Source organism: Amblyomma americanum, chromosome 7 (assembly GCF_052857255.1).
Source record: "Amblyomma americanum isolate KBUSLIRL-KWMA chromosome 7, ASM5285725v1, whole genome shotgun sequence".
Classification (NCBI taxonomy): domain Eukaryota; kingdom Metazoa; phylum Arthropoda; class Arachnida; order Ixodida; family Ixodidae; genus Amblyomma; species Amblyomma americanum.
This window is the reverse complement of record NC_135503.1, coordinates 78,091,430-78,111,437: the sequence shown is the minus strand read 5'-3', so window position 1 is coordinate 78,111,437 and position 20,008 is coordinate 78,091,430. Positions and strand designations below refer to the sequence as shown.

Here is a 20,008-nt window from a genome sequence, read left to right as displayed (position 1 = left end):
CTAAGGGCTCCTTAGTAAGGCGTATTTAAAAATTCAGTGAAGGCGAACAGATTTTAAGGCATCCTCATAGAGCCAAGGAGCGTCTAAGAATTTGGCCCCAAGCGCCGCTGGATGGCGCTAACCGAGAAACCTGCGAGCCTTCTTTCTTTTTCTTGTCTCGAGCTTCATGCCTCTTCTCTTCACGTCTTACATAATGTAGCCCATAAGAGCGCCGACTGAACGATCACCAGAATATGCATAAAGGTTTTATATATTTTTAAAAGAGTTGTGACTGTTATAAAAGAGAGTCTATATCTACAGCTTCGAATTTATAGGCAACAAGGCCTCGGTCTTTAGTTGACGGTGGCAAAATTTTTGCGATCAAAAATCGCTGACAGTTTTTGTTTCTCGCGTGTTTCTGCGTTGAAGGAGCTCTCTGAGGTTTGTGTAACTACTGGTTAGTTCAGTAGACTAAAAATGGCATTCTTTTGTCCAGGCCGCGCTCGGTCCTGACAAAATAATATCATCAAATCAAGTGGACCCGTTTTCAAGATCAGAAAATAAAGTTAAACGCTGCTGGGTTTCCGAGTCATCCTAGAACACAGGAAAAGATTTCTGTGTTGGATAACCTTAAGGTGGCTCTAAAAAGAGAGAAGGCCCGAGAGTTTTCTTGAAAACAGTTGTGATTACATATGCACGCGTGGCATATCTTATTTCAAGAAAGACTGCTGTCGCCCGGCCGTTTGCGTGTGAGTTCAACGCTAACTTGTTCAGATTTGAGTGTTCCGTCAGCAACAGACTGTCAAGAACACTGCCGAGCTCAGTCGTATCTGTACGCTCATTCGTCTCAGTCCTCAGTAGCATCGCAGGTACTGTGGGGTTAAGCGACCAGCTAGCGCTGCTGAAATCCGCAGAATCTTTAAATAAAGCTCGTCTCGGAGTTTTTATGACAACCCTACGTTGGCTCGCTATAGCAGCCAACTATAGTTCAGAGAAGATTATTAAACCACACAAGCGCTTCTGCAGATTTCTATTTCCTAACACAGATCAACAAGCTGAATGTCCTTTACATGCCTGAGGTAAAACCCATTCACGTGAGTTTCACACCCGCTAATTATTATATGTTTCTTTTGTTTTGTTTCTTGTATTTAGGAATGATCGCTTGAGAAACGGATGTTCTCAGGAAGCTGTGTCAGTGCTTCGATAATGCTTTTTTTGTTTACGTGTTAAACTAAATTTTAGCTGCGAGTCATAGCCAGTCCTGTTGCTTTTCGCCTGTCTTAGTCTTTCGCAGTGTATGCTCATCAAGCCGTCCACACAACAGTTATCCCAATTTTCTGTGGCTTGTCATAGAATGTTTTTATATGCGTGACGTGTTACCGGAGTACTAATACGTCGTAACGCTTGCCTCAATTATTTTAAGTCAGTTTTCATTGTGCATTCAAACACCTTTCATTTACCATCGGAAGTCAGCTTGCCACTTGTATGTTTCGCTTCGCCGCGCCGGGATCATCGACCCGCCTCCTGGTTCATCGCCCCTGGCTGCCAACCTGTGCCACGTTGCGCACCAGGCCGAACACTTGGTGCCTGCTTTTGGCGGCTGACGGTCCAAAACCTCTGGTTTTCTGCTAGTTGTTATCTAGTGTTTTTTTCGTGTGTTTGGAAAACTTTTCCGCGTTGCAAACAGAGCATATATAGCCACAACACTGCCATAAACTCGCAGCAGCTTAGGCGGTTATCTTCACTTAAACAGTAAGAGAAGCCTTTAGCAAAACCGGTGAACTCACCATGTCAGCAGTGGCCCTCCGTTCTCTCGTCCTGCGTTGGATCTGCGTGGCAGCGTCTTTGTACGCTGTAGAAGCTTGGGTGAAAGATCCGCACCTGGCATCTCAGCAGGACGCCTCCAAGGTGATGCGCAAAATGCGACTTCTCAAATCTCTAAGCAGAAACCCGTTAGTATTGGCACTCCAGGATGGGCATACATGACTGTGCGGTTGAGAAGACCCGCCGCAGCGGCTCATCGACTTTGGCTTTGGACTGCTGTTCTCAAGGTGGCGGGTTCGGTCCCAGCTGCCGCGGCCTTGTTTCGGTGGAGGTGAAGTGCAAAAACGTCAGTTTCCTGCGCGATGTCAGGTGCTCTAAAATAGTACGGAGCTCTCTTCTACAGCGTCCTTCATGGGCCATATGTCGTTTCGAGTGGTTAGACCCCGCGATTTACAATAAAAATGCTTAGAGTGTAAAAGTCGCCTGCGACAGAGTCCTTATCGTATGTCAACGTCGGCATTAATTTCAACGCACTTCTTCTAAAGTACATTAACAATGGCCAGAGCCTGACTTAATTATTAAGCTGGAGTATGCCACATCACCCCTACATTTACGTTATCATGTTTGTTTTATTTTTCTGAGGAACTGTAGCAATTAGATCAGCATTTGGGTGATGACTTCTGAGACTCCTCGATCGGCTTCACCTGCCACACATTCAGGACTGAAGAAGCTGCCCCTTTAACCAGCGATCCTTAAATGTACGCCACATCATGTAATTTTAATACAGTCGCTTGTGTAAGTGTTTAAGTGAGGAATATCGTGTTCAGGGTGCTCACTGTAGTCACAATGCCCCCCAAAAAATGGATCGTGCAAACACAGAATGTTTATCTGCATGACTACTGCTGGGCAGCAATGGAAGATACAGGAGCCCTTGTGTACACGTGCTCCATTAGGTCCGTCACTGGACGGTTTCGGATTCTGGTTGGATGCAAATCTAGAAGAACCGTTGGCAAGTCGGGGAAAAGTACTACGTGTGCATTACTATACGCTGCTGAGATAAAAACCATGAGGTCTGAGGACTTGTTACTAAAGCTGTGGGCAGAACCTTAAAATAATCGGCCGTTACGGTCGAGAATCTTGTTTTCTGTTTCGTTGCCTTCTCACGCTGCTGCGTTCCTTTGCGTCAGTGTTTGTTGACGGTGCAAGGTCTAGGGCCCGTAAACCATTTTTACACAAAAATGAGATGGGTGGTAACAGTTTCTAATTTCATTAAACGGCATTTAAATGTTAGTCTGATGTGTTTGGAGAATTCTGTGACAATTTCGTACAAGCATGTGGTCGCAGGCGCTGTTTATCCGTGTGTTATTTTGTAATAAAGGACTATCCCCTTTAATATTTGCAAAATTATTATTGCGAGTATTAAGGGCGTGAGTTAATTTTACTTTGATTTTATGTACATCTTGTGATGACCAATTGATTGTAAAGATGCCTTATGAGAAACCACAAGTAGGCTAGAAGGCATCTGCACTAAAATCTGCATGATTCACATCATTCTCACGGTGGACGAGTTGCCACACTGGCGGTTTCTTCAGAAATCAATGTCAAACTTTGATCTAATTATGACACTGCACTAGCTACCTCCCTCATCGAATGTCTAGCTATTGATTACCCAAGTCATCATAATGTCTTCAAGGAATCCATAAATCGTTGTGCATGCTTAATGAAAATGTCCTATTTTATTTCAAGATTCCGAGATAACTGAAAAACTACTTTTGGGCCCGTAAAATGTGAGACTTCTTGCGGCAGATTTATTTCCAGTATTCCAAAAAAAATGAAACGTTCACAAAATGAGCGCATAATTATTCTCAGCATTACTAAGTTACACTGGACCTTCCAAGTCTTGTGCATCGTGCTATGTTTGCCGCTCAAGATCATCTAAATTGCTGCGTAGTTGACAGCAAAAGATGTTCCTGATAATCAGTGGTTGCACATGTTCATATAGTTCCCTTATTGTACCCTGCAAGTTTCCTTCACATCGTTGATGTAGAGCGCGGATCAGGTTCCGATTTCTCTCAGGTGTCTTCATGTTATGTGCGAGCTGACGGTGGCGTCCCCTAAAACTTTCTTTTCCTGCAAACCGAAGTTAGGCAATAAACTGCTAAACGCAATTTGGATCAGCCACCTGCCATAATAATGAAGTCTAGCGAGAAATTCGCCTCTTAGAGCGACGCCAGTTGCCTGCTTTACATGAAGCACTGTATCGGAACCTATCAGCTAAGTGCGCATATTCTATGGAAACTGTTTGTCTGAAATGAATTAGTGTCAATACCTGCGCAGACATTTTGGCATATACCTCCTCCCCTCTTCTTATCTATGCCGCTGCAGGAAGCTTGAAGTTCGAACGAAACTGATTTGGCAGAAGAGGTGCACTAGGTATTTTCTCCGCTTGACTTTACGACGTTTGAAGATGACCTCAAGTGACCGCAGACGTGGCACAGCAGTCACATTTTTTTTACTTTTACAAGCAGCGTAAAAAAAGCTCTGAAAAAAAAAAGAAACTGCAGGGGACACTCACCCTCGACCTTAAAGGGGTGACTTTATACGGCTAATGGGTTAATGCCCATACGTGCAGAAAATGTCATTCCGCACTTTACATTAACAGAACGCTGAGAGTTCGCGTACCACTCCTGGAACAGTGGTGCAGCGATTAAGCGATGCGCCACTGCTCTGTGATGGCAGGTGCTGCCACCCGTGGGGCTTGTGAGACCCATGTTGCTATTCCCGAGCAATCTCTCGAGGTCAATCACTTACTTAACTGTCACCGGTCGCGGTGGTCAGCTTGCTCGCGATCCGATGGGCAGGTTGTGAGGACGCCACAATATCACGTGATCAAGGTTGATCACCTAGGTTGCCGGAGTCTCAAGTTTTCGATCATGCAACGACTGCGTGACAAACGCCGTAAAATACCTTTGAGAAGAATTTCCCGATACCTGCACGCACATATTTTCATGTACCCCGATGATGAAATCTATTACCGGTGGCCACGATGGCGAGAGCACGCCGGCAGAAGTGACAATTTCCACGCCACAAAGCCGAAGCAGGAAGGACAAAATATTTCAGTGAACAATACCATTTTAAATTTCAGACTCCAGTCGTGATATTTGAGCGCTTCAACGTTAACTGGTTAACGTTAACGTTAACGTTAACAGAATGGCGGTGGCAGATACACGAGGTGAACAGCTTCAAAGGCGTCGCGTTATATATGGCAGGTAGAAAACTCTCGTACGCTATGAAACTTGGCGCGTGCACTGGCCGCAATGCTTCTTGACATTCTCACAGTTGTGCCTCCGATAGCAGCTGCCACGCGAATTTGCGCAGGTGCTCCTGTAAGGCACACACAGCAATTGGCCGCGCATACAGTCAGCAGCGTAAGGGTTTTCTTCTGTAAGCTGCGATACACCCCGGGCTAAGTTTAAACCCAAGTAAAACTGGAAGCCAGTATCCTTGTATCGTTACAATTTTTTATCAGTAAGAGCAATAACAATTACTAGCGCCATGCCTATCATAATTTGAAGACCTTTTTTTCGCTCTTAATACGACTGATCCGTTTGTTAACGTATCACACGTTTTATGACCACTCTCACTCCGGCATTTCGCTATGTGTGTGGGTGTAGTAAGCGAGATGTGCGTTTCCCTCTTTTACAACGACATCTATATCTTACGATTTATAAGGGATCTTCTAGGGCAAAGTTCCGCGAAGCCGCTGAAGTTTGCCCGAGAGCCCGCGACATCTGGTATGATGTCGTCATTTGCTCAACGGTCGGACGTTATCAACAGGAACCGGAGCTGCAGAGCGCTTGCATCTGCTGGCATTACGTCACAGCGTGGAGGAGTGGAGGCAAAACGGTTGGCAGCAGCTGTGCGCTTGGTTCCGCGTCATTCCAGACGTCATACTACAGCTAAACCACAGCTCTTGATGGAACTTAGCCGTATGCAAAAGGAGACCTTTGCTTACCCAGTTGCTTTTGCCTTACGGATAGAGGTCTCGACGTCACGGACTATTAGGAGGCCTGCAAAATTATTTTTAAGTTGGTTATTGAACTGTTGCTTACGCCATGTAGCGCTCCGTTTTTATCACCTTGATCTCTATTTTTGCGCGTGAATATCTACGAAAGAATATTACAGCATGCTCTATATGTTACTATACCTCGCCTTCTTCGCACCTCGGCTCGCAGTGCGGCTGGGAGGGCAGCCCCTGGTACGTGCTCTACCGCAGCGTCGAGGGAAGCCAGTTCGGTAAGGAAGCACGCTGCATCAACGGCCTCCAGGTGACGCCACTCGTCAACGACAGCGCCCGCATCCGCTTCCGGTACACGCCCAACGGAGAGAAGTGCGTGCCTGGCCTCAATTTTGCTTATTTTTTTGGCACATCATTCTCTTTGTCTCGTGCCCAGCTTTCTGTGCTTACAGAACCGCGCGCCAAGCCGGAAAGGAGCGTGCAGAGTAGGCGAAAAATCACAATTTCTCACTTGGCAGCAGTACAGCGATACTTCAACAAAAAGATTATAAAAGGTAGTGAATATGCCCAAGAACTTGCACTATTACTTGTGGATTACCTGCTGCGTGGTCCTTAATATGCACTTATGTACCTATCCAAAAATGCTCTTTGTGATCTCTCCGGCGCTATACTCCTCGAAAACTTTTTCTGGCAATGAAGTTAAAGCTACGGAGCTGAAACAATCCACACACAGTGAAAGAATATGGTAACCGCTAGCAGCTATTAAACATACGAAGTTTTCAAAATTCGTTATTTAAGAGATAATTCTAACGCAAGTGTCAGATTTCAACGTTATAAAGCCAAGGAGGAAGCTTTCATGAGTACAGGAAATTTGCTGGGCATGTCCTGCTACAAGCAGCTTCCAAAGATCATCTGCTCCAGTGGCGGAGTAAAGTCAGCGCAGAGAGAGCAACGGGCTAAGCGGCGAGGCGCACTATCGTCCTACCGAGCTATTTGATGGAATGACACAGTTGCGGACGCTCCGTCCTTGTGACTTTCTCTTCGTTGCCAAAAGCTGTTGTCGAGTATAGTCTAGACGTCGTCTCGTGACATCACTACGCAGCACTAGTCGGTAAGACATTTCGGGGATACGGCACTCGCAATGCACTCAAATAGCGCCACCTTGATTGAAGAAGACTTTACACTCTAATGTTGGGAGGCGCTTTCGCCTGGCGATAGACATCAATAGCCTATGCCAGCGGCGACTTCCCTGTTTCTTTGCATATACGTGGGACAGGTTGCACAATGAAACGAGCGGAATCAACTGAACGCCTGTGTAGCCACTCGCTTCATATAAAAAATACCATTCGCCCAAGCGTCAGATTGCTTCTAAGCGCCAATCAACTCAGCTTCAGTGCGCTTTCGCGAGGCATTAGCTGCACACTCCCTAACATAATTCTGCCCTCGAAACCTTGCTCAAGAATCTTGCGCAGTTAGGACGGGACATTTTCTGATACCATGGCTGTGTGGTTATACGAACATAATTCAGCCCAGACAATTTTTAAATTCCTTCTTGCGTTCTCGTCTACAACTTCTAGTGTCCTAAAATGCAGTGCCTTGTAGTAATTCCAGCTTCATTTAGCGCGAATGCCATTTTGGGGCTCCTCACCTGAAACAAGCAAAAATAAGCTTGTAGGATGGCGCGTTTCACATTGAAGCCAACAAAATAATAAGTGTTCAAGCCACAGGGTGTTCTCATTTTGACGATTTGTGAATACGAATGGCACTTTTCAGGTATGCTTCATTTCGTCTTAAGTCTACCGTCCCAGGAGGCGTAAAGAACATCCTCGAGCTGAAGCTGGAAGATGAAGGTAGGTGCCTGTGTGGATATTTCAACAGAAAAGATCTACTGAACCTTGATTTGACCTAGGGGCGTTTTTATTTATCTGATCTCGGGGTGAAAGTCTGAACAGCCGAAGTGACCCCTACTCGAGTGCTCCGAGAAGCGAATCGCGGATCGCCACACATATACAAAATTAGGCGCTCGCTTCCCCAGGCGTGCATCGCAAGCACTCAGGTCCAACGTTATTGAATAAAAAATTTAAATATTGAGAAACTGTAAGGTACTGGTATAGAAATATTGAAGGGAATGGTGCATTCTTCCGATATATAGCAACATATTTTTTTTGCAATGTTTCCATGGCACGCATCGAGCAGTTAAGACTGTCATCGAAAACCGATAGGCAACGCTTTTGACAATAGCAAAAACGTTAACAGCCAAAAAATTCAATCCTGCCGGCGGGAGATCTGCGTATATATCGAATGTTATATTGAAATATTACAGTATGTGAAAAAAAATCCTCTGATAAACTCTTTCCAGATTAAACATGCTCTTCTACAGAATTGTTTGGTATGAATATGCATGCACCAAAAGCCGGAAGCCTAGGACGCAAGGAAGAGAAGAACTCATAAAAATTACTAAACAAAGATACCCAGCAAATAAACGCGATAATATACTAAATCCCGCTCAAAGATCACTGAACTGCGATCCTCCAGCCGGAGGAAGATCAACGCACCATGCCAGCAACTGTCTAGGTTCTGTGTGCGAATAACGACATCTCCTGTCGAAGACGCAATGTAGTGGACAATTAATCATCTGTTTAAAGGAAGCGAACCCTTCATAATCTGTGTGCTGGGACTGGGAACATCGCCAAAAGGGGGCAGGAAGGACGGGAACAGAGATCGGAAATCATAACACCGCGCATGGAAAGGGTTTGCAGCATTCTTTGAGGAAGAAAAATCCTCTGTATGAGGCGTAGGCATAAGAATTGAACTGCCCAAATAGTTCTCTTAATTTGTAAGAGCATATAAAGAGAGGATAAACGCAGCACAGCAGTTAAACATATCGCAGATAAAGTTTCTGCGTGCATAATACTGAAATGGTATTGGCGCCATCAGTGTCGCAATTCTCTTTCCTATTCACGCTGCGCTCTGGTAATGCGTCTAGATTTCATTAGTCTAATAAAGAGCCAAGCGCTGATTCTTGACAGTTGGAAAGATTGAAGTATTTTAACAAACAAGTAAATAAATTGATTTCTATCAGGCCGATCGGCACCCAAAAAAAAGGAACGGTTTCATCATTCCTGTAGATAAAAAAAAATAGAGTAGATCTTTATCGGAGGACTTAAAATGTATCCGAGATGCATAATGTTAGCACTATGGTAACAAAGATAAAAAAATGGCCTCAAAATGAAAAAAAAATATTAGTGTGTACAAGCAGTTGCCAGGTGTTTTTACTTGCGTCAAGCGGTTTAAATCAATTCATTATTCAATTCGATACTGAAAAGAAATCTCGAAACGTATGACGCATTGGACGGTTAGCCAATGTCTTCGCGTGAATATTTGGACAATGAAGATAGAAAGAGCGCTTGTGAGCTGCGGAAAGTACATAAGACAATTCCTAATTTCATACACAGGAAGGAGAACTTGGTGGTCATAAAGAAAGATCAGACTTCAGACAGTACGCGCGCTTGTACGATTACGGTGCGCAGGTTCCAGGACAGTGCCGTTTGACGTTCTCTACTCGGAGTGCGGAACCTGCCAGGTGATCAAGCACGTCACAGCCAAAAACAGTGAGTGCCTTGCTTCGGAAGCCAACTATCTCTCAGGGGACAATATTTACGTAATCCCATTAAATGATTATCATCATCGGTCGGTGCCCTGCAAAATGTGTGGCAAACAAACGGCTTTTCCTATTTGCCTACAAATGGCCTAGCACTGCGCCAGCCACACCCACCCATTCCATCCCAGCGAATTTCCTAATCTCATCTGCCTGCCTCTCTCTGTTGTCTTCGGCTCTTTCACCCTCCGTTCATAGTGCCACACTGCTGACACTCTGCCAGCGCCACCATGAGGCCGGATTGGCGCTTGACCGAGTGTCGTCCTTCTGGATGAGCGCTGCTGTTCTGTGTGAAAATGCCAACGTAAAACGGCTGTGTTGCTTAGTGCTACATTTGTCGGTGACAACATACACTCAGTTACCATAAATATATCTCCGTTTGTCTGCACTAAATAAAATTGCGCGAGTTGAATGGCATTCGTGTCTGTCAAGCACGCGAAGCACTACACAATAACCTCATACAACTCTGAACGCAATGCACTGTGAGGACCGAGCTTTTCCTTTCAGCTACGGAGGTGCACCGCGCTCGACGATGAAAGGCGAGATATTTAGCATAGTGCGCACTTCTACCGGTACAGTTCACCCTGTACCGAGCGCTGTTCCTGCGCATGCGCAGACGGCACAGAGGGCGCCACATGACCCCAGGTGCTGGACAGCTGGGGCCGCATCTGCTGCCTCAAGGCCATATCTTCAAGCGCAGTTGTGGCTCGTGCTATGCTAAATGCCTTTATTCACTCTCTTTTTTAACCGTGACTCAAGGTAGTAAGGCATAGACTTGAGTTTACATAAGTTACGCTCAGTTCTTGGCACCGAACAAAGTTAGATCGCATTCCGATGAGGAGGGGGTTCATTTCCTTTCTTGCCCCGTTATGTGATGGTAGCAAGTTGGGGATATTGAAAACCCTAAAATAATAGTCATTCTTAAGCCTCAGGACATTGGAATCTTCATAGAAGCCCTATCTGCCCGACTATAGTGCTGAAAACACGACCCTGTCGCTTAGGAACTTTTTACCAACCCTGTAGCTGTTATTGGCTACATTTCCAACCCATGTCAGCTTTCGGCCACCTAATATGACGAGACTACGATGAAACTGAAATTAATTTCAGATGGAAGTGCGTTGGATAAAGACTTGGCAACATTAGTCTCGAAAGCAGAATGATCGCTAATTTCAGGCATTCAAGGGCTTGTACTTCCAACCGATCAAAGACTTGTCTAATATTTCCTCATCTTAGTTTACTGCGATATAATACATCATGATTTATCGCTGTACATACTACACACAACACGAGTGGATTTACAACTGAAAATGCGTAATTAGTTTACTTTTGTAAATAAGTTAATCTAAATTTCGTGTTCGCCCTGACATCATTCGCAATGTTCGTTTCTGACATCAAGCTACGTGCCACCCTTCGCTATCAAACCGCCCTTCTGAGTCTCGGTCGCACCCAGTCGCTGCACTGAGGCGTGATCAAAAACACGACTTTCTGCAGCACGCTGATCTTTTTTGCAAGCGAGGAAACATGAGTAGCTTGAAAATTTTCATCGGGCTAAAGTACACCTTTAAGCAGCGCGAAACACAGGACGTAGTGAAAGAAACACGAGACGACACAAGCGTCCTGTCCTATGTTCCCTGTGTCCTGTGTTTCGCGCTGCTTTAAGATGAATCCATTCCAACTTGCCCAGTTTTCTGTTCCCGTTAACTAAAGTACACGCATTAATATATCCATCTGTATCAAATTGTATCAAAAGCCCTAAACATCTACAAAAATAGTGCCAAGGCAAATTAATTAGCTTTAGTAGGAATACTAACCACATTAAATCTTTTAGCAGAACGCAGTGAACTACTGTTGTTTCGCTCTTGCCTGGTTTGGTAATTGGATTTGGGGGGGGGGGGGGGGAACGAAATGGCGCAGTATCTGTTCACATATCGTCGGACACCTGAACCGCGCCGCAAGGGAAGGGATAAGGGAGGGAGTGAAAGAAGAAATGAAGAAGGAGTTTATTCCAGAGTGAAGGGCTCCGGAATAATTTCGACCACCTGGGGATCTTCATCGTGCACTGACATCGCACAGCACATGGGTGCTTTTGCGTCTCGCCTCCATCGAAACGCTGCCGCCGCGATCGGGTTCGAACCCGAGTACTCCGGATCAGTAGCCGAGCGCCCTAACCACTGAGCCACCGCGGCGGGTATTCCGCTCTTCTGCAGATATTTTTTTATGTACGCCTTCTGTGGTGGCTCACTGGCTTTGGCGTTCGGCTGCTGATGCCAAAGTCTCGGGATCGATCCCAGCCGCTGCGGTAGCATTTCGATGGAGGCGAGATGCCACCACAGTGTTGTGCCGGTTTTGTGGGCAATGTCAGGACAGGTTAGAGAACCCCAGCTGGTCTAAATTATTCCGAAGCCCGACCAAAGCGGCGTTATTCATAGTGTGTGTATGTATTACATATACATTCATGTGCATTTGCAGCCACCATCTGCATGCAGTACATTCCAGCCGAGGCCTTCGACAAGGATCTCAAGCACTGCCATTTCATCTACGACTTGGAATGCGGTCACCTGCCAAAGTACTACATCTCGGACAGGAGCTGCCTGTCGCGGTTCGGATGAACAACCTTGAGGCTTGGCACGATGATGAAACAGAGTCATCTATCAATCGAATAAAAGGTCATACCAGAAGCCTGCGTACGTCGTTGATTCATATCGGCAAGCGTGTTTAGAGACTTCTACATCATCTGATAAACTCCGCACCATTAATAAACTGATACGGCTCGTTCCTTCACCAGGGATGTAGGAAAGGGAAGAAGTATTGTCACAATCAAGTGACCATGGCATACCGACTCAAACGCAGCATATAGTATGAGCGAACGCCTGGAAATTCCATGGGGACTTTTAAGTTCATATTCATACAGGTGACTTCAGCCTTGTCTTGCCATTGACCTCAGAGATGCCGGTGAGAGGCAAACGCCTTCTTTTCGGCGTGTGACGCCAGCAACATTCGAAACCAGCAGCCACGTCGAAAATCTTCAACCAGAGGTTGAATGGGGACGCATAGCTTTTGTACAATAAGAAAATGGTCCCTTCCGTATATTTGAAGGTGATCTGATTCACATCGTGGTTGCCTGCCGCTGTGTATTCACGAGGCAGTGCGACAGCCTCTGCTATAATCACTACGGCAGGGTCTCACGCCGAGCAGGTGTTCGCCACAATGTCATCCACGACGCACACCAGAGCCGCACTTCCAATTGCTTAGCATGTTGTCAGCGTGATTACAGCAAGGCTGACAGTGTGGGTGAATTTCTTTGCATTTTGACAGGCCAAACAAAATGAGTGCTTGTTAGAACCTACGCACGCAATGTGAAGCACATCGAAAATGGCTCTTAGGTCACGCTCATGCCTGAGGAACACACAAAGAAAAACCCTTAATGATTCCCTGAAGATAGTCTCACCCTACTGCGACCCTCCGCGGCTAGAGCAAACACCCAGAGGTAGGGCGACCAGTCGTGCTTAGTGCATCGCGCGACTGACGGGTGACCAGAGGCGCGAAACTTTTGAGTTGCTAAAGGAGAAACAGCCCACGTATTTATTGCTTCTTTCTATACAGGGTAGCGGCCGGGTAAGATCACATATGCTGCAATGGTCGGGTTTGCGCAGAACCGTCTGCGCATGTCAGAATAAAATATCCCCCATTTTTAAAGATAACACAAAAGAATGAAAAGTGCAACAATGTACCGGAGAACCCAATTTAGAAGGGAACAAGGTTTGAGCATTCTGTTCATGATAATTCCATAACTATACATGACAAGTGCACTTTTTCGTGCTTTGTAAGAAGTTTTCCACTTTTTATACAATGTCCAAAAGTCATTTTCAATGTCAGTAGAGAAATTTTAAAAAAATTCTTTTTACGCCAATTGGTTTTTCCCATTCATATTAGGGGGACCGTTTGTACAGTACGATGTGCCCAAGTAGAGAGAGAGAGAGAGAGAGAGAGAGAGAGAGAGAGAGACTCTTCAATGAAGAAACAGAGAATTTAGCCGGCGATTCAATATCGCTGGCATGCTACTCTGCGTAGGGAGGGGAATTTGGGAGATAAAGACTGAAGGAGAGCAGCGTGGAAGAGGTGGAAAAAAAACGAAGATAAAATGCAGCCATGAAATGGGTACTAAGGATGCAGTGGCGAGTATTGATGTAACCTATGGAATGATGGAGTGCATAGTCCGACGAATGGGCTGACGAAGTTCACTGCAAGAAGAATGCATGAAGGTAACCTACTGGACTTGAGCGGAAGTGTTTTTTCTTGAGCAGTTACGCTGGCCTTTCCCCAAGAGATCTGGCATATTCGTGTATGCCTGTATGCCTGGTCTACCTCCGCATCCCACGAGTTCTCTAGCAATCGGTTTATTAACTAGACAGTGCCCAAGTACAAATACATGTGAAGTGCACACAGCTCAGTAGACTTCAGATGAGTACCATGAGTACCGTAATGAGTGCCATGAGAGAAACTAAAAATAGCTGTTTTGCTAAAAATAATGGCTGTCAGTTAACTAGGCCCTTGAGGTTCCTTCACCGTTACTTAGCGCCTGTAACGAGTGGCATAAGCACCATGCGTTGCACTTTCCAGTGCAGAGGCCGAAGCAGTACATGAACCGGCAGTTCTGCGACTGAGCACGAGACGTGTTCCCGAGCAGGTGGCTTGCTTTTGTCTGGTCCATCGTAAACACGGGTTCGCGGAACATCACCGATTTCATAGGAGCCGTCGTACCGCTTCTCTGGCTCTGTGTTTCGCAGGACCAATGCTTCGCGGTTCTTTTCAACCTCTATTCTCGAGTCTGTCTGTACAACTTTGGACCACGATTGAGAAGTCGGGTCTAAAAAGGCAGCTCTGGCCCGATTATCTTTGACCTGCACTGTCTACAACAGTAACTACTGCAGCGGCCTATCCACGCCAGTGCTGTCGTAGTTATACAACGCTGCTTAACTGTGAATGCCTCACGCCTCTGGGTAAGGCCTTGTAGGCTTCTTCGAACTGAAAGCACCTACTGGCCTCGATTGAATAGTAAACTTGAGCGGAAGTGTTTTTTCTTGAGCAGTTACGCTGGCCTTTCCCCAAGAGATCTGGCATATTCGTGTATGCCTGTATGTCTGGTCTACCTCCGCATCCCACGAGTTCTCTAGCAATCGGTTCATTAAGTAGACAGTGTTAAAGGCTCCGTTCTCCAGAAAATCCGCTGTCGGCACTGTCGGCGTTATGAGCGAAAATTCACGGGCATGGCTATGGCAGGTGGACCCCAGAGAGCAAAATAGGAGGCAGGTGGGCCCCTAGGCCACTTGATCTAACGACGTCATTACAACCTTCCCACTGGATAGTGAACAAACTGCCGACCGTTGCAGGTGGCAGTTTAATTAATGATTGGAGGCTCGGGAAGAGATAAGCTTGAGCCGCACAAAGCCCACTGCTGGGAGCACCTGTCATCGCAGAGCAGTGGCGCGTCGCTTAACCGCTGCCCCACTGCGCCATGAGGGGTATGAGGACTCCCTGGGATCTATGAATGCAAAGTAGAGAATGACCTTCTGCATATATGGGAATTAACCCACTACGCTATCGCGTCATACACATACGGCGGAGATTAAGTGTTTCCTCTAATTTTTATTCGGCTGCATGATTAGCTGCTTTATTTCATTACGCATACATGAAGCTGGATGTAAGTGCTTGAATCCATAGGTTTTGGCGAAGGCGTTGAATTCATGGGCAGTAGCACACAGCAACGGGACATCTAGCCTGAAATAAAAGAGTAAGTAAAGAAAGCCTTAGGAGCAATGCAAATGGAGGAAGCAGCTGTTCAGGATCAGGTAAAGGCAGATCTGTTGAAGGACGGAGGGGAGATTGTGCTAGAACAACTAGCCACTCTGTACCTCGAGCGTACCATAAGCTTGAAAAAACGACATTATTTTAATTCATGAGATAGGATACGTCAAGAACTTCAAAAATTACAGGCCGATAAGCTTACTCCGTTGCCTGCAAGGTATTACTAAAGTATTACCAAGGTATTACTAAGGTGATCACTAACAGAGCCAGGACAACCTTAGACTCCAATCAACCAAATGATCAGGGAGGCTATCATAAAGGATACTCGACAATAGACGATATTCACACTATCAATTAGGTGATAGAGAAATGCGTAGAATATAGCCAGAACTGTACACAGCTTTCACTAATTACGAGAAAGCATTTACTCAGCGGAAACCTCAGCAGCCATGCAGGCATTGCGGAATAATGGCGTAGAAGAGTTTTATGTGAAAACACGGGAAGATATCTATAGCGACCACACAGCGACCATAGTCCTAAATAAAGTCAGCAATAAAATTCCAATAAAGAAGGACATGTAGGAGATATTTCAAGGCCTGGATTGGGAACAGTTGGGGATAAGAGTTAATGGAGAATACCTAAGCAATTTGCGATTCGCTGATGACATCGCCTTGCTAAGTCCCTCATAAGATGAGCTGCAAAGCATGATCAATGATTTATACAGGCAGAGCAGAACGGTGAGTCTAAAAATTAACGTGCAGAAAACAAAAGTAATTTTCGACTGTCTCGCAAGAGAACAGAAGTTCAAAATTGGTAACGAGCTGCTGGAAGTGGCAAGAGAATACGTCTACTTAGGGCATGTAGTCACCACCGATCCGGATCATGAGAGGGAAATAACTAGAAGAATAAGAATGGGATGGAGCGCATATGGCAGGTTTTCTCATATCATGAATGGCAGTTTGCCAATATCCCTCAAGAGAAACGTATACAACAGCTGTATCTGACCGGTATTCACTTATGGGGCAGAAACGTGGAGGCTAACGAAAAGGGGGTTAAGGACAACGCAGCGAGCTATGGAAAGAAAAATCGCAGGTGTAACGTTAAGAGACCGGAAGCGGTAAGAGTGGGTGAGGGAACAAACGCGGGTTAATGACATCCTAGTCGAAGTCAAGAGGAAAAATTGGGCTCGGGCAAGGCATGTAATGTGAAGGCGAGATAACCGCTGGTCCTTAAGGGTAACGGAGTGGATTCCAAGAGGAGGCAAGGGCAAGAGGGGACGGCAGATAGGTGGGCGGGTGAGATTAAGAAGTTCGCGGGGATACGGTGGCCGCAGCTGGCATAGGACAGAGTTAATTGGAGAGATATTGGAGAGGGTTTTGCCCTGCAGTGGGCGTAGTCAGACTGATGAGGATGATGATGATATACCTGCATGAAATGCAGTTTGCACTTTGCTTCTTAATTGTCCTTACAACGCCTCGGAGGGCGCTTGTCATTACTGCTGGGTTAAAGCGTCTCTGATCAGTATCTGGTAAAAAGTTTGCTATACACCGGCGGTTGACAGGTATTATCTGTGGGTAGCGCAGCCGCCAAAACTTTTTCAGGCAATTGATTCCGCCGCCCTTCTCTTACGTGAGCAGCTACGTGAGCAGCTACGGGCGCGATCGATTATCAATCTCTCGAAAGTTAAGGAATCTCGAGAATAGGAGTGACGGCGAATAGGGCACTGAATTACGCTACAGAACCCGTTGAATTACAAGCGGCTGCACTCGACCCCTGTCATGGGACGAATTTAATGTCATTTCTGACGAATAATATTAGCCTGAATTGACACCCTTTTCTGGGTTGTCGTCACGTGCCTAAAGCTTTGACGTCCCTTACGAATGTTTATAGGGTGGATTCCCCACCGAGAGGTTCAGCTATATGCTCGATGGCGGCGCTGCCGAAGCCTAAATCCATGCCCGTCTCCATTCGGAACTGCGTGTTCCGGCTGCGGTCGCCTGGGGTTCAAATACCCCAGCAGCTGCGCTCAGAAATCGCACTACCGAGAAGCGTAATCGTCGGCCAATTTTTTTGTGTTGAGACGAATAGCGGAGCGAGAAATATAACAGCTGCAGATGACGAGGCGTCGTCCGTCATCCACCCGTGAACCGCAATGAGAGACCAATGAAATGCGGTCCTCTGCGGCTTCACAGCGGCGTCTTGGGTGCCAGAGTAGAGGAGAAGTTTGGCTGTGTCGAATGAGAGAGCGAATGGGCTCTGATTTGACTTTTTGACCGCCTTATAAGGTACGCTTGGCTCTTATACTTTTGAAGAGATGATCATAACGGCCCGATCAACACACTGCCCTTGTTGATTTGAAACGTCCAAACCTGGTCAGTGCCCCACTCAGCACAGGTTTTGAGAACTTCGTCCATTGAAAAATTGCACTCACAATATAAAGAATTATTTTGACAGCCATTATCGGAAGCGCAGTGCATGAAATAGAGGAATGATAAATATCAGCAGGCGAGGAAGACTAACATTATGAAGCCGAGAAATTTGCAGACTGTCTCCTCGACGGCCCACCGCGGTGGCTACTGAGCCAGAGTTCCCGGGTTTGAACCTGACCGCGGCGGCCGCGTTTCGATGGACGCAAAATACAAAAGGTACCCCGCCGCGGTGGCTCAGTGGTTAGGGCGATCGGCTACTGGTCCAGAATTCCCGGGTTCGAACCCGATCGCGGCGGGCGCGTTTCGATGGAGGCGAAACGCAAAGGCTTCAGTGTTCTGTGCGATGTCAGTGCACGTTAAAGGTCCCGAGGTGGCCGAAACTATTCCTGAGCACTACACTACGGCAGCTCGTTCTTCTTTCACTCCCTCATTTATCCCTTCCCTTACGACGTGGTTAGAGTGTCCACCGAGGTGTGAGACAATTAATACGCCATTTCCTCTCCTCAAAAAACAAAATAATTATGCCCGCTGGACCAGCGCTCGCCACGTGCCGAAGAAAGGGGATGGTGTCAGCACGTGTTGCGTGGTACGCTGAGTGTCTCAGTCAGCGGTGCCGCAGCCGACCGCCACGTCGAAGAACAACAAATTAGAGTTGTCGCTGCCGTGCTGATGGATGGTGCCGTGAGGCCTGTGCTGTAGGGTTCACGCCTTACGTAATGACGGCAACTCACGCGGCACTGTCGCGTCGTTTATCAAGTGCAACCAGGACTGCCAGTGCGCCTCTCGGGCTGCAGGGCAGAAATTAGTCGACTCCGCGCCGCGTGACGGCTTCGCCACCTCCATGCTTCGCACCACGAGAGACCACGAAGACGCTGTTTTCGATGCATGAGCTGCCCCAGAGGCAGCGCAGCACGTAGGCAAGAGGGTGAACTGAAAGTTTCGCCAAATTTCGTTTAGGTTCGCCTCCGTGTCTTCCTACGCGTCTAGGCGAAAAGTTCACCCTCGGCGCGCCGACAACGGAAGCTAAAAGCATTTCGTTCTTAATGTATCCCTTCTCAGACAATGCGCACAATACGGCAACCGTGCGGATAACTGTTACTGACTGTTAACGCAAAAGCCATTCCCAGAACTTTTTTATAATTCTTTGTTGGCCATATTTTCCCTCTTATTTTTCAGATATATGTAGCCTAGATTAAGCATCGCGAACAAAGGTGTAGGTTTGTTTTAGTTCGGCTACCTCGCGTGCGGCTGTTCCTACAATGTCACGTCATCGCCAGTATTACCGTCATACCGCGACATCGTGTATTCCTTTCGGAAGTGTACTACGCCGCAGTCAGCTAACGGACTTTCCTAGGGCTCAGCCATCTGTTTGCATTGCGCAAGCCCCATGTGCTGCTACATAATCGACCGTCCGTCGGTGAATGCTCCCACGTTGACCCAGTCGAGGGAATTCGACACACAAGAACCCGAGTGGTCTGATACGTGCCGTCTAAAATTAGCCCACCTGGGTGACATTTCTCTGGTCGGAACAAGTGGAATTCCGGGCTCGTTCCTGCCATCAGTGACAGTGCTTGTTTACACCACCTATCACAGCCGTAGGTCTGACAGAAAGGATCGCATGTCACTACGTACAAAGATCATGAACTCTCATCGTCTCAACGAAATACGATTTTATTTCGATTCGCGACGTTTGGGGCCCTGCAGCCAATACATTTCCATTTTCGGAACTCCCTAATAATGCACAAATTAATAGGAATTCGATTCTTATGAATATATCCACATTAGTGTTGGTTACCACCTTCCAGTAAGAGAAAAAGGAGGTTTATTTGTGGCATACCCGTTCGAACCCGACCGCGGCGGCTGCGTTTTTGTGGAGGAAAAACTCTAAGGCGCCCGTGTGCTGTGCGATGTCAGTGCACGTTAAAGATCCCCAGGTGGTCGAAATTATTCCGGAGCCCTCCACTGCGGCACATCTTCTTCCTTTCTTCTTTCACTCCCTCCTTTATCCCTTCAATTACGGCGCGGTTCAGGTGTCCAACAATATATGCGACAGATACTGCGCCATTTCCTTCCCCCCAAAACCAATTATTATTATTTATTGTTTGTGGCATACCCGCCGCGGTGGTTCAGTGGCCACGGCGCTCAGTTACTGATCCGGAATTCCCGGATTCGAACCCGACCGCGGCGGCTGCATCTTTATGGAGGCAAAAAAACGTTAAGGCGCCCGTGTGTTGTGCGATGACAGTGCACGTTAAAAATCCCCAGGTGGTCGAAATTATTCCGGAGCCCTCCACTACGTCTCCTCCACCTCCTCCACCTCCACCTTCTCTTCCTATCTTCTTTCAATCCCTCCTT

At 46.7% G+C, this 20,008-nt stretch overlaps 2 protein-coding genes across 2 annotated transcripts in view; both read right to left on the bottom strand.

Moving 5' to 3' along the window:
* LOC144097253 (uncharacterized) overlaps positions 1-6,115 on the bottom strand; it is a 33,730-nt gene extending 27,615 nt beyond the window's left edge. Inside the window, exon 1 of the mRNA XM_077629997.1 lies at positions 5,951-6,115. The gene's annotated coding sequence lies outside the window, so the exon portion shown is untranslated. The remainder of the gene's footprint in view (positions 1-5,950) is intronic.
* LOC144099350 (small ribosomal subunit protein uS12) overlaps positions 1-19,038 on the bottom strand; it is a 247,506-nt gene extending 228,468 nt beyond the window's left edge. The window contains exon 1 of the mRNA XM_077632577.1: positions 19,034-19,038. The gene's annotated coding sequence lies outside the window, so the exon portion shown is untranslated. The remainder of the gene's footprint in view (positions 1-19,033) is intronic.
* Positions 19,039-20,008: the final 970 nt, after the last annotated feature.